This window comes from Centruroides vittatus, unplaced genomic scaffold (genome assembly GCF_030686945.1).
Source record: "Centruroides vittatus isolate TY-2023 unplaced genomic scaffold, ASM3068694v2 contig_799, whole genome shotgun sequence".
Lineage (NCBI taxonomy): Eukaryota > Metazoa > Arthropoda > Arachnida > Scorpiones > Buthidae > Centruroides > Centruroides vittatus.
Window position 1 is genome coordinate 3910270 of NW_027122516.1, and position 14349 is coordinate 3924618.

Below are 14349 nucleotides of genomic sequence, written 5' to 3' on the forward strand. Positions count from 1 at the left end.
TTATTTTGTATGCATTCTAACAAGAAATGGTTCTACAAAAGAACTGCCTTTTAAAAGTGGCCATTAATGGAGATTCGATTTATCAGCAAATTTCAGTAAATATTTTCAACGAATTTACGTATGAAACTTCTTTGAGAATGAGCCTTATCATCATACTTTATGCTTTATAATGCCTAACCATAATTTTGGGAAGACAAATTAATTGTTCAAACACACAATTCATCATCACTTATAAGGATTTCAAATTAAAAATGAGATAATTTTAATAATTTCCCATTAAAAATTACAATAATGATGATTTATAACTTTAAAAAATTAATTATAACAATTGTTTAAAGTTAATATTACAATTTAGTCAAGTCACTTTTTCAAATAGTTGCAACTTAATATTTCGAATAATGAAAACAATATAAAAAACGTGGTAACACACACACACATTTTAGAGTTTAGACTCGAGTTTAGTTTGTAATTTATTTGTTCGTACCTTTGGGTTTCTTCAAATTTTTACTTGTATCTACGTAAGTAATGCTTTATTTTTACTTTAAACTCTTATTGAAAACCGAGGGGGTTAATATAAAAGCAGTCTTAATTCGTTTTATAAGTGTAAGATCGATTACCGCATTATGGCTCCTACGTTTTATCTGGGTTGGGGAGAAATCTCTAGGAGGCCTTAAATTCCTAAATTAATAATTAATTCCTAAATATATCAACTGGCGATTGGACGAAGAAATAAAAGACCAACCTATGGCTATAGGTTCTAGTCCTGTTGGGTTCAGAAGTGTTTACGCTATAATATGTTGGACTCCTTACCTCAACGTCACAATAGGGTGGGCACGTGTTAATTGTTATAAAATGGCAAAAAGCTTAACTTTTAGAGTAGAGATGAATTTTTATAAAAGATTGTAGATGTTAATTACAAGTAAATACGTCATTAAGTCCGACCCTACTGGAGATACACATGACCCCTATTATCTCTCCATCCCCTATAGCTTTAATCACCAAATTTTATCAGCATCGATCCTTTTAATGCAAGAACCTCTCTGCCAAATTTCAGAAAGTTTCCACAATTACTGTGAATATTTGCAAATACATATTGTGACTGATGTGCTGCTCCAATTAATCTACTACTGTCTAATAATTGATCATTATAAAAACTAGAGAAGTGAATAACAATTAATATCTTAATTGTCATTCACTTCTCTAGTTTTTATTATTCTAGAATATGATCATTTTTCTTTAACATCAAATTCAAATGACATTTTGTGTAGCTACATTATATCCTTTTAATTCTTATAATTCAATAATACTAAAAAAGTAATGTGATACTTGGCACTCATCCACACAGGGGCTTATTTTGGATGAACCTATAACTGAGAAAGTAGTAATAATTATAATAACTCAGATAAATAGATGGATTGTTGTTATTATATGTGGAATAGATTAAATATTAAGAGTTAATCTCCTCAACTTTAAAATCCTCTGAAAATCCAACTACATTATTATATTGGTTATATATTATTATCTGAATCATAAATATAATGCACTTTATGAATAAAATTCTTTTTATTGAAACTCCAATAAAAATTATGTAAAAGTAACAGCACTAAATTGTTCATTTATTTTTTTTTTCTCCTCAAAATGATAATGCAGCAAATTTGTATTTAATATAATGAAATATTATTTTTATAGTAATTTTTTTTATTGATGAATTTTCCATTTAAATCATAAATAGATCAATTGATCTATTTATGATTTAAATGGAGGAAAACCATAATCTGACGCTTAATAACTCCTCTTCCACAAGAGGAACAGGAGTTATTAAGCTTCAAATAGGGTGAACAAAATCACGCCCCACACACTAACATCCCCGAATACAGAAAAATAACCCCGAATTTTTTGCATTTCTCAACGTTTCTAGTTCCCCTGAGTCCAAAAATGAAAAATTCTTGGGTGGAGATTATGTTTTGACAGAGCACCATACTTTTTCTGTGTTTTCTCATATATAACAGCAGAGAAAGTAATAAGAAGAATATGAAGTATATTTCTAAGTTGTTGACTTAACCTTCACGCTGATCGGCGTGAGGTGGCGATTTTCGGTCGATTGCACTTGTACTGTACTGTACATTCTGAGAACCACCTGACGTCACATCCCGCACACACAAAAAACGTAACGAACGTGTTTATATGCAATTTTTTCTTCAAATCAGCTCCTTAAGTTCTGTTGATACATAACAACCACCCTGTTTATTGTATTAATATTTAATTAAATCATTTTTAAACTTACGACGGTCTATATTTGAAGCGATATCTCGATAAATATTCCTAAATAAAACTATATTTATTCAATTATAGTCAATACTTTTATTGTCAGCACAATTTTTCATGTGTAATGTTATGATTTCCCATGTTCAAATCTTTATTTTCATAATTATTTACACTTAAATACCTTGTTTTTTTTTACTAGATTTATCAATCCTGTGTTGCAATATGGCGTACATTATCAAATTTTTACTCTTTGCACTAATAATATGTCGGGTTTTTTCACGTAGAGTCGAATCTCTTCATGGTAAGTGTTTTGTTTTGTCATTTCTATGGAAGACGTTCTTAACGTTACTTTTATGCTTCTTACAGATGATTCCGATGAAAAATTTCTCAAGTTTCTTCGTTTCTGTGACGAAAATTTCGATTTAACCCAGTGTAATCTAACCTGTACAGGAATGGACTATCTAGTCGGAGATTGTATTAACTTTCCTACTGAAGAATCACGCCCTATATGCTTGTGTACTATACACGAGGACGTACAAAATGTTAATCAATAATACACGATATGTATAATATTGATTATATACGTTCAAAGTACATTGAGAATTCTCAATGTTACTTTGAACAGATGTCAAGTGTTCTCTGAATGTACAATGTACATTCAGAGAACACTTGACATCTGTATTTATTTATGTAATTATATACAGTAGAGAGTTGTTTATTCGAACCCCGGTTATCCGAACGCTTTCCAGTCGGATTGTGTCGTGCCGAATCGAACTTTTTTGATACTAGATTAACTTTTAAAGTATAATTTTTATATTTTTATATTTTTCAATATATTTATTTTGTTTGTACAAAATAAAGAAATAATTTTTACGATACAATAGCCTCGATTATTATTATAAAAATTTTCGTTAGGCTTAAAATCGACGAAAGTTCAACACGAAGCGACACGCAACGGAGAAAAATTTCAACATCGGATAGGTTAAAATATTTTTTCGTTCATAATCGGTTATCTGGACAAATCACTTATCCGAACAACCCCAGTCTCAAATTGATTCGGATAAACGACGCTCTACTGTATATATATTTGTATGTAATAAATGTATTAATAAAACTTTTCGCCTTTCGGACAGTAGAAGGCCTCTTGAGATTCTGGATTGGAGTATTTTAATGATAAGAAAGAAAATGAATGAAATATTATACTAAAGCCCATAATTTCTCGGATCAAGTGTGAATTGCTACTTTTGCAATCCGCTAGGATCTAGTTAATTTTTAAAATTAACCCTGCTAAGGGTTAATTTAAAAAATTTTTTACTTCGTTTCACCATTGATTTGTTCACTAATATGATTTTCAATTTCAATAATATAAATAATTTTTTGTCATCTATGTGTTATTTTTTAATACTTTATTCGTCCTGGGGGCAATCTGTGGGCCTTTCTACAAGCCCATCGTGGATTCGGCCAGGCACACAATGGGGCGGCTGGGAGGAAAAAAATGTTCGAAATACTATTTCTTCTCTAATTTCTCTTCTTTTTTCAGTTATTCAAGCAGATAAATCTCATCAAACAGTGATAACATTATCTATTATCAATTAACAAATTTATGATAGTTTTACAAAGATTTGCCATACTTACAGATACTTCCTTATATGTTTAAAATGGCAAATCTATATATATAATCGAGACGAGTTGATAATAATAATAACAATAATAATAATAATCAGCGCAGAGCCCAAACGGTTAGGAGTTGAAAGTTGAAATTTGGTACATAGTTACGGTACGTCACGAAAACGTACACTAAGAAGGGATTTTTCGAAATTCCTTCCCACGGAGAGAGGGACAGGATTAAGGCTTAACACTTCCATCAACAATGGAAGTGTTAAGTAACAATGGAGAATTATTACAATGATGAAGATACTTTGTAACAAGTATTTGAGCTTTACCTATTAAGAAAATGTAAATTGATTTAATAGTAAATCTGGTAATTATAATTTACATGTTGCTTACCTGAAAGGAAGTCACATGAGCATAACAGTACAATAAGGAATAAAAACTTCATAATCCTGATCAGAGTGGAAAGGAAACTCTAAAAAATTAAAAAAACATAAAAGATGGTTTGAAATAAATTAAAATTTGATCCGTTGATCGTATATACCCATTGTAGGATCTGTCGAGCCCACAATGGATCTGGCCGAGTTTTGAAGGATCCGGGACAGATCACTTGTGACCAATTCTTAGAGTTACTTGCTTGGATTTAATCCAGGCTGTAAACATCTCAAACAAGGTTATTAAGGAAGATTATATTGCTCCCCACATATCTGTATGTTTCAGTACTTTCTAAGCTGGCTATCAGTAGCAAAGTGATGTTTGTTTGTTAAGTTATGGCAACGCAACACTAGAGCAATCTGCCTAGGGGGGATGCCTTCTGGGAGATCTTTTTAAGGGAAACTAACTTAGGCGTTACAGACGTGGAGAAAACCGGAAAACTCCACGTGGCCAGCCAGTCCGATCGAGGCGCGAACCCACGACCGAACACCCAGTGTTTAGGGTACAAAGACCGCTTGGCAAATTAGAAAGAAAAACAACTAAACAGCATAGTCAGTCGCGGGTTTGCATCTGACAAACGGGCTGGCGACGTAGAGTTTTCCGGTTTCTTCACGTGTCTAATACTAATTGGGGCTAAGTTTTATATAAAAAATCTTTTCAAAAGACCTATCCCTGTAATATATAGAAAATGAAATTAAGATAGCTAAATTACAGTCATGGAAGAAATTTTGCACCGCTGCCTCGAGTAACCCTTGGGGGTACCTCACCAAACTTTGCACAAACTTAGGAAAACACAGTTTTTGGTTAACAACAACTCTGATGCAGCCAACAGCAACTACCACGACATCCTAGACGCACAGATGAACTCCTTCTGCATTGCCGACAACCTAGACAATGATACTCCCTGGCATCAGCTCATCAGAAGAAGTATGAATGATCCAATTCTTACCGAAAACTCTCCCATCTTCACTCACGATGAAATCAATAAGGCCTTCCTTAGCCTGAAAGACAACAAAGCGCCAGGCATCGATGGCATTGACAGTAGGCTGGCTAAGGCCATATGGAACCTCATCCCTTGTCAAATTACCAACATCTTTAACAGCTGTCTTCAAACTGGGACCTTCCCTACCAAGTGGAAAACAGCGAAAATAATACCTGTACCAAAACCTGGCAGGCCTGATGAGGCCAGACCTATCTCCCTTCTTCCCGTGTTCGGCAAGGTGTTGGAGCGCCTTATTACAAATAGACTAACCTGGCACGTTGAATCTCACAACGCTCTTAGTGATTCTCAGTTTGGTTTTCGCCGTCAGCGATCATCCTGCGACGCTATCTACCAAGCCACCAACAACATCAATCACCTCCTTGATACCCACAAATATGTACTGGCCACCAGCCTCGACATCTCCAAGGCGTTCGACTCGGCCTGGTGGCCTCTCATTATTCATCAGTTGAAAGAAATTAACTGCCCAGCAAATCTCTACTATCTACTTAAAGACTATCTAAACGAGCGGAAGGCCGTGCTTCAGCAGGGGACTCAACACATCGAAAGAAACATTGTCCGCGGCTGCTCCCAGGGTTCCGTTTGCGGGCCGTTGTTGTGGAACCTCCTTTTTGACACTTTTCTACAGAAGAACTTTGGCCAGGATTGCACTATCGCATATGCAGATGATGTTCTGGTCATCGTAGGTGGCAACTCTCGTGCTGCCCTAGAAACTAAAGGCAATGAGATCCTTACAAAAATTCATGAATGGGGAATACAACATAAAATTGACTTCAATCCAAATAAAACAAAGTGCGTTGTTTTCAACAAGCCCGGCCATCCGAACTTATACCTTCGTACACCTACCATTCGTATGAATTGCCACTCCATCAAAGTCGAAAAATCTATTAAGTACCTTGGAGTCTGGATGGATCATCGCCTTGGTTGGGACGATCACATTAAATATATCACAAACAGGACCAACCTAATCTTTCAGGCTTTCTCTCAGATTGCCCGCAGGAAGTGGGGTCTAAACTCCGAAGCTATGGGCGTCATCTACGATTACATCTATATGCCCATCATTACTTATGCCTGCGGCAGCTGGGGATGGGCTGCCAAGAAGGTCCATTCTCACAGGAAATTGATCTCTTCGCAGCGCAAAGGCCTCATCCTCATTTCAAAAGCCTACAGAACTACTCCCAATACTAGTCTTCAGGTGATTACCAAGAAACCACCCATCACTGATATCATCAACAATAGGTACCAGCTTTGGAGCCTCAAGATGGGGCAAGACATACACACCACCAGCCTCACTATCCCTGCTGCCAGGTATGAGGGCATGTGCACTACTGCTGATCTCCCTGCTCCTTACATCAACGACTATATTATCACTGACTCTCCCATGGACTCTGACCTAAACATCTACACTGATGGCTCTGGAATCAACGGCAATACTGGATGTGCCTTTGTTGTTTATGGTAACAATTCCGAAATTTTTCATCAGGGCTTTAAGCTTGACAGTCTTTGCTCGGTCTTTCAGGCCGAGCTGAAAGCAATCCACTTAGCTATAATCTGGATTGAAGAGTATTACAACAACCTGAAGATTACCATCTACACTGACTGCCAGTCAGCTATCTCTCTCATCAACAGCGACAAACCTCATCCCATAACCATTGCCATCAAAAAAGCCGTCCTCCACTCTAGCAACCGATACTACATCAGCTGGACCCAAGGACATCAGGGTACCATCGGCAACGAGCGAGCTGACCAGCTTGCTAAGCAGGCCGCGAATGACAACTCACTCCAACCCATTTACAGTAAACTCAGTCTGTCTACGATTAAAAACCTACTCCATAAAGACCTGATTAACTGCTGGCAAAGCTCCTGGAGCCAAAACCATAGCAATTCTACCTTCAACTTTATTCCTGACATCACTACGTACCTCAACCAGAAGATTACCATTGACCCTGACTCTATCCAACTCATCACTGGACACGGTAAATTCTCTAGTTATCTCCACAGATTCACGGGCAAACACTCCCCTCTCTGTGCCATCTGCAGGGAGGTTGATGGTCCAGACCACTACTTGTACAGATGTGTGTGTCTTGAGCGGGATAGGCTAGCCATCGAGATCACTGCCAAAGATATGAACATTCCCTGGCCCTGTCCACACCACGAACTTATTAACAATAAGGATCTCTATCCTCTTCTTCAAAAACTCGCTCACAACTATTCGAGGATTGCAACCAACACCACAAGGGATTGACTGACTGTCTTTCTAGTTGTGCTCAACCCTACAATGTATACCGTACCTTTGCACTTGTATCATATTGTATATACTATTGTATTATACCTGTTTTTTATATCTTATCTTTACTTTTATTTTTGTAACCATTCTGTATTTGCTATTTTATTACTGTATATTTTTGTAATCATCTCATTATATTCTGTAACCATTTAGCTTTATCCTGTAATCACTGTTCACCTATGTGAACATTGCTTATTGTATTTGTGCTGTCTCCTGTAATCAATTATACTTTATCCACCACGTGTTATATCACATATCTGTTCCACTCCCGGCAATGCTTTGTGGTACCGGGCATGTACTATTTTGTACCTAATAAAAGATATTGAATGAATGAATCAATGTAATATTGCCATAGTGTTGAATTGCCTTATCCCATCAATCAAATCCATTCCTTTCTAAGTTTGTTTATTGTGTATTTTTTAAATAAAGCAAAGAGTTCGTATAATTGAAGCGTTTAAAGCATCAGTTAACCGCTCTGGGATATCCGGAATCGAATCCGGGATTGAATAAACGCCCGAAAAATTCCTCCCGAATACTTGGCTTTCAGTCTCGAACTACTCGGACTAGTCCACAATGGACACGAATAAAAAGGGCCAGTCGCGCCTACAGGACGGAGAGTGAATAAATCATTTTTAAATTATTAACCCAATGAACGAATTTACGATAAATTTTACAAAGATTTGCCATACTTACAGATACTTCCTTATACGTTTAAAATGGCAAATTACATAATAAAACGCTACTAATTTATAGTTTTTTCAGATGTTTGTTATTTGATATTTTCAAATAATCAAATTCTTCATTGTATATATTTTTTGTTTTCCTCTAAAATTTTATGATTATTTATCGAAAATATAAATAATTGAATTTGATTAATGAATTTTTCAGGTATCAAATTATCTTAATTTCAAAACTAACAGCAAATAAATAAAATATCCTAAAATAATTATTTACCTAATAATAAAATGTAATTTAAGCTTAAAAATAAAGAAAATTGTGTTATGTGGATTGAAAACATATGATAAATAGGAGTAATAAATGCTAATATTCTTGTGAACAGATATATTTTTCCCTTGAACTTTTCGCCCCAAGGACACTAGAAGGGCTTTTTAGATTTTTAGCTATGGGGATTCGAATTTCATACGTCAACGCGATCCATGGGCGATAAGGAAGGAGACTTTCTATGAAAACTGCTTATATGTTAAACACGTGAAGAAGACCCAAAAACCTCCGCATGGTCAGCCAGTAGACGATGCTGATCCACGACCAACAGCGAGTAGCAGCTATCATTCAGTGGTTTTATCCACTCGGCCACTGGTGGCCCCTTTCTTAGGAACATTCTGAGATTGACGAAATTCTCAAAATGACGACCAGATGGTAAAGGGCTGTGCTGACCTGAGAGTAACGTGTGTCTTGGGCAAAATACATATTGAGGTCACATAGCAATGAGGACATAAACGAAAGAAACATTGTATTGCAGCCTACAATTTAATGGGATTCAGGGCAACTTGCTTCTTTTGCTTCCAGGTGGAACAGGGTAAGGGTTAGAACAGGCGTAACATATGTGAAACAGACCCAAAAGTTTTCTGAGAATGAATCCGAATTTGATTCTGGACTTTCATAACGATAGATTGACGTTTTCATCGCCTCGATTATCCGGCAGGCTTTGAGAAAATATCCAAAAGTTTGTCTCTAAAATTTTACACCAGAAAGTAAATAGATGCCCGCTCTACGACCGATATAAATTCATTATTATTACTGTATAAAATGCAAGTTCGCGTATTGTTAATCGGGGGTGACGGCCCTAAGCTTACCATATCCGGACTCCATTTTCATCTGTCTAATTCTATTGTCGAGATTCAAGACGGCTGACAAGTGAACAATAGTCGGAATTTATAGGTCTTTAATTTCAAAATTGCAATCCAATTAGCAACAAACAGAGGGTTCTACTTTATGGTGTATAAATTTAGTTAAACATTCATTGAATTTAGTTAAAATAGTAATTGTAATTAACTCTTTCCGCTCTGTGGGCACTAAGCGGGCCCAAGCATGCCCATTATGGGTTCGGCCAGGTAACCACAAAAATTTAATAGCATCAATCTCCTTAATACACAAACCTCACAGCAAAATTTTCGAAATTTCGACCAAAAGCACAAGAGTTATTAAGCTTAAAAAAGGAGTGAACAATATCGTGCTCTCACACACTAATATTCATACAGAAAACCCCGAAATTTTTATGTATTTTACGACGTCTTAAGGTCTCATGAATCCAAAAATGAAAAAATCTTCGGATAGGATCAAATATCTGCTTCTACGATCGATCTTCCAGTAACTGCCCTATTTTCAGGAACGTTTAAGCAGAATTATGTACAAAGTACTTTTGACAATGAGCCTTATCATCATACTTTATGCTTTATAATGCCTCACCGTAAATTAGCGAAAACAAATTAATTGTTCAAAGAAACAATTCATCATCACTTATAAAGATTTCAAGATGAAAATGAAATAATTCTAGTAATTTCATTTATTTTCCCATAAAAAATTATGTGAATAACATTTATAATTTAAAAAAGTAATTATAAAGTATTACTTAAACGTAATTATACCATTTAGTCAAGTCATGTTTTTTGAATAATTGCAACTAATTATTCCGGGTAAAGGAGAATCCATATAAAATAACAACAACACACAGAGATTAACCATTATTTTTGCAGTAATTTAATCGTTCGCACCATTGGATTTCTCCAAAGTTTTACTCGTATCTACGTAAGTAATTCTTTAAGTTCTTACTTATTCAGTTAAGAATACGCGAGAGTATTTTATTAATAGAATATTGAAATAAATTCATAGATATTAAGGCAGTCGAGAGCACTTTTATGGGTTTTGGGGTAGAGAGGGCATCTTTGCTATATTTTCAAACATATAAAATGAGTAAAATGTTTGTTAATCAATAAAAAGTAGTCTCAAAGCAGTAAAAGTAACGTTCGTTTTATAATGACGGAAACCATTACCGCATTACGGACGCTAAGTTTTCTCTGTGGAAAAATCCCCAACTCACTCGTCTAGAAGGCTCTGGACATTAATTCATAAATACGAGCGATTGAACGTGGGAGTAAAGAGCCATCGAGCATCGGTTGTGATTCCTGATGGGTTCAGAAATTTATATGCTACAATATGTTGGGGTCCTTACCTGAACGTCCCAATAGGGGGGGACAGGTGTTAAGTTCTGTTGATACATAACAGCCACCTTAGCTTTTGCACCGATGCTTTTATTAGCCCACAGTACAATTTTTCATGTGTAAATTTCCCACGTTTTCGTGTTTCCATTTCTCATAATAAAATCTATATTTTCGTTGTCTCCTAAATACTATAGAGTGCAGACACGCGGACACTTGGCAATCTTCATCTTAAGTTAATTTCAGTTATATTTTCATGATAAAATCTATATTTTCATATTTATTTACACTTAGATACGTTGTTTCTTTTACTAGATTGGTGAATTCAGTGTTGCAATATGGCGTATATCCAGAAATTTCTACTTCTTGCACTGATATTATTCATGGTCGAATTTATTCCTGGTAAGTGTTATGTTTTATCGTTATTCCTTATATTTTTCTAATTACACTAATCAAAAATAAATGCGAATAGGAAGTGCTAGAAAACTACGTACGAAAACACTTTCTGATTGTGAAGGTGGTTTCGATGATCCACAGTGTGACTTTAGTTGCTTTGCTGCAGGTTATACACGTGGAAGATGTACATTATGGAAACATGGAAACAACAGAATCATATGTTTGTGTTATAGATTTGATAAATAATTAAACTTTGATGTTAAATTCTATTCTGTATATTTGTTTGTTTTTGTTGGTATACGGTAACGCAACAATTAGGAGATGTGCCGAGGGAATGTCTCCCGGGAGGACTGTCTAAAAGAAATTGCTCCCTATTTAGGTATTATAAACATGTAAATATTCATGAACGAGTTGCTTAACTTTCCCCGTAACATTTGATGGCGCCGTCTTTTATCATATTTTATTAAAAAGCTTTCTACACTTTTAACTATTGTAAAATGAGAAAAGAAATTTAATTTTGAGTGTAGGTATAAGTTTTATAAAAATTATAAATGTCAATAACGAGTAAAATCGTCATTAAGATCGACCGTACTTGAGATAGGACACACGACCCTCTATCTCCCATCCCTCTAGATCGTTCATCACCAAATTTTAATATAATCAATGCTCCTAATACACGAATCTTCCTGCAAAATTTTAGAAAATTTTGACCACAAGGACAAGAGTTATTAAGCTTCAAGGAGTGTGAACAAAATCGTGCCCTCCACACCCGCACTAACACACACCGGGAAAGTAATAATAATTCGTATTGTTAACACCGCTAATTTATTTTGGATTTTAAACGTGTCTTGTATTGTTTTTTAATTTTTTTATTCCTGTTAAAAATATAATGTACGAGAACATTTACATTACGAAAATTGTTATACTCGGTTAATTAATTTTACTGTAAAGATGTGATTAAGAACATATGAATTGTTTAGAATACATTGAATAAAGGTTGAGTTGAAAGCCCGGGAGTCCTGAAAGACAGGTTAAGTCTCAAAATTATTTAATTAGTGTGAGACAGAAATTCATACGATATCGTTGCATAATTATAGGTAGGCGAACAAAGAATTTGTATGTGTGATTTCGTTTTTTCTTGCCAAGAACGACGTTCTGCAGGATAGAAGTTTCTGTTACGTAATTTAAACATTCTTGTGCTTTTGAGGTGATTTGTTATAAACTTTTGCAAATTTTAACTGAGGATAAATATATATTTATTTGAAATTGTAAGTTTAAAATAAAAACCTATAAAAAATTCAACTTATTTCAAAATTACTATTATTAAATAGAAGTATTTGATGCAAAAGTGGCGCTATTAGTTTGGGCATCACTTGCGCATTGTAGGCCTATAAGCACCATATTTCTAAATTTGTTTCCGGATCAAATCACTTCGCCAATGGGCCCGCAACGTGAAGTTTCTCAGATTTTCTTCACGTTTTTAACACCTAATTAGAAGCCAATTTCCCATAAAAGTCTTCCTGAGAAATATTTTCCCTCGGCATGTATAAAAATTTGCGCATTATTTTTGCAACTTCTTGCACAAGCAATCACTACTGCTTTATGTTTTATAAATCCTTGTAAGCTATCATCGATAGTTTTACGTTCAAATCCTGTTTACCATTTTCCTGTTTGTGTGCACATTTATTTTAAATTTTTTTATGAGTACTGGAGCCATCTGTAGCAGCATGTTCTTAACTTCACCATAAATTTATCATAACTTTAGACTAACTTTACCATAACCTTATCATAACTTCTGTGTAAAGCAACCATAACTTCACCATAAGTTCAGCATAAATTCAGAAAAACTTCAGCATAAGTGCAGCAAGTCTACTTTTAAAGTTCACATAAATTTGAGATTGGACTTAGAAAAATTTGGGCATTATTCTTTCAACTCTTTTCACAGAAATCAATAATACTGCTGTGTGTTTTAGAAAGCTTTTATCCGTTGTTGGCAGTTTTAGCTATTTATCATGATGTGATTTTTTTTCAATGCAATCATTCATAAGTAGTATCGCATGTTTATTGTCAATGTCATTATGACATATTAATGGTTATGGAAAAGGTTTGTCAGAAATATTTTTTGAAGACAAAGATTTGCATTTACAAATATGATATTGTTTAATTCAATATTTTATATACTTTCAGATTTCCGTTATTTGTAATATACCTATATTTGGTAAGTTTTTCCAAGGACATCAGCCACTTCCGAACACCGTCCATCAGCTTTTCATTGTTGTCAAATCGCTGCAAACACAACTAAATTTTCCTTTCTTCGAACAAATGACAATCGCTTCGTGCAATATCCGAGCAGTAAGGTGAATGGTCGAACACCTCCCATTGAAATTGTTGGATCAAGTCTTTTAAGCGTACGGCTGGGCTGTGTGAAGGCGTGCTTTGTTGCGGACAAAACAACGCCTGAGGACATTTTTCGCCTCTTGTTTTGAATCTCTCGTCAAAGCTTTTTGAGGGTTTCGCAATATGCATCCGCAGTAATGATTGTACTCTATAAAGTAAAGATCCATAAATTTTATCAGCAACACTCTTTAAGGTAGTGTTGCTGATAGCCATAAGCTTCTTGCTTGACAATGTTGGTTTAAACTTCACATATTTGTTCGGCGAGGTCGTATTTATCCACTGTTTTGATTGTCTTTTCTTGTGTTTTTGTGAACGTTCTCAATGTGAACCCACGTTTCATCGCCTATTATGATATTGTCCAGAAAATCGTTGCCATCAGTATTGTAGAGTTAAAAAAACTGCAATTCCGACCTCATTCGCTTCATTCTGTGATCTTTCTCCCTGCAAAATTTCAGAAACTTTTGTCAAAAAGCACACAGGAGTTGTTAAGCTTTAAACAGACTGAACAAAAGCACCCCCATACACACAAACTAACATTCATACATACAGTAATTAGAGAGTTCAGTAGAGCCATCTGTTTAATTTGCAACAGACATAAGCCCTGTTCGGAAACGGAAAGAAGAGTTGAAGAAAAGAAGAAGAGGTTAGGAATTTGAAGGCGAAAAAATAGTAAGATAGGACGGAAAACGGAGTCTGATGGCGTCTGCATTGTATTTTATTTAAAACAAACAATTATATACAATATATCTACAATAAACATTGAAAGCATATATACAGATGAA

At 35.1% G+C, this 14349-nt stretch overlaps 1 long non-coding RNA gene across 1 annotated transcript; it reads left to right on the forward strand.

Annotated features, from left to right (window-relative positions):
* Window positions 1–437: 437 nt before the first annotated feature.
* Window positions 438–2818, forward strand: LOC136981860 (uncharacterized). Its single transcript, XR_010881790.1, has 3 exons — window positions 438–518; window positions 2465–2566; window positions 2632–2818. It is a non-coding gene; the product is annotated as an uncharacterized lncRNA (long non-coding RNA).
* The last annotated feature ends 11531 nt before the right edge of the window (window positions 2819–14349 follow it).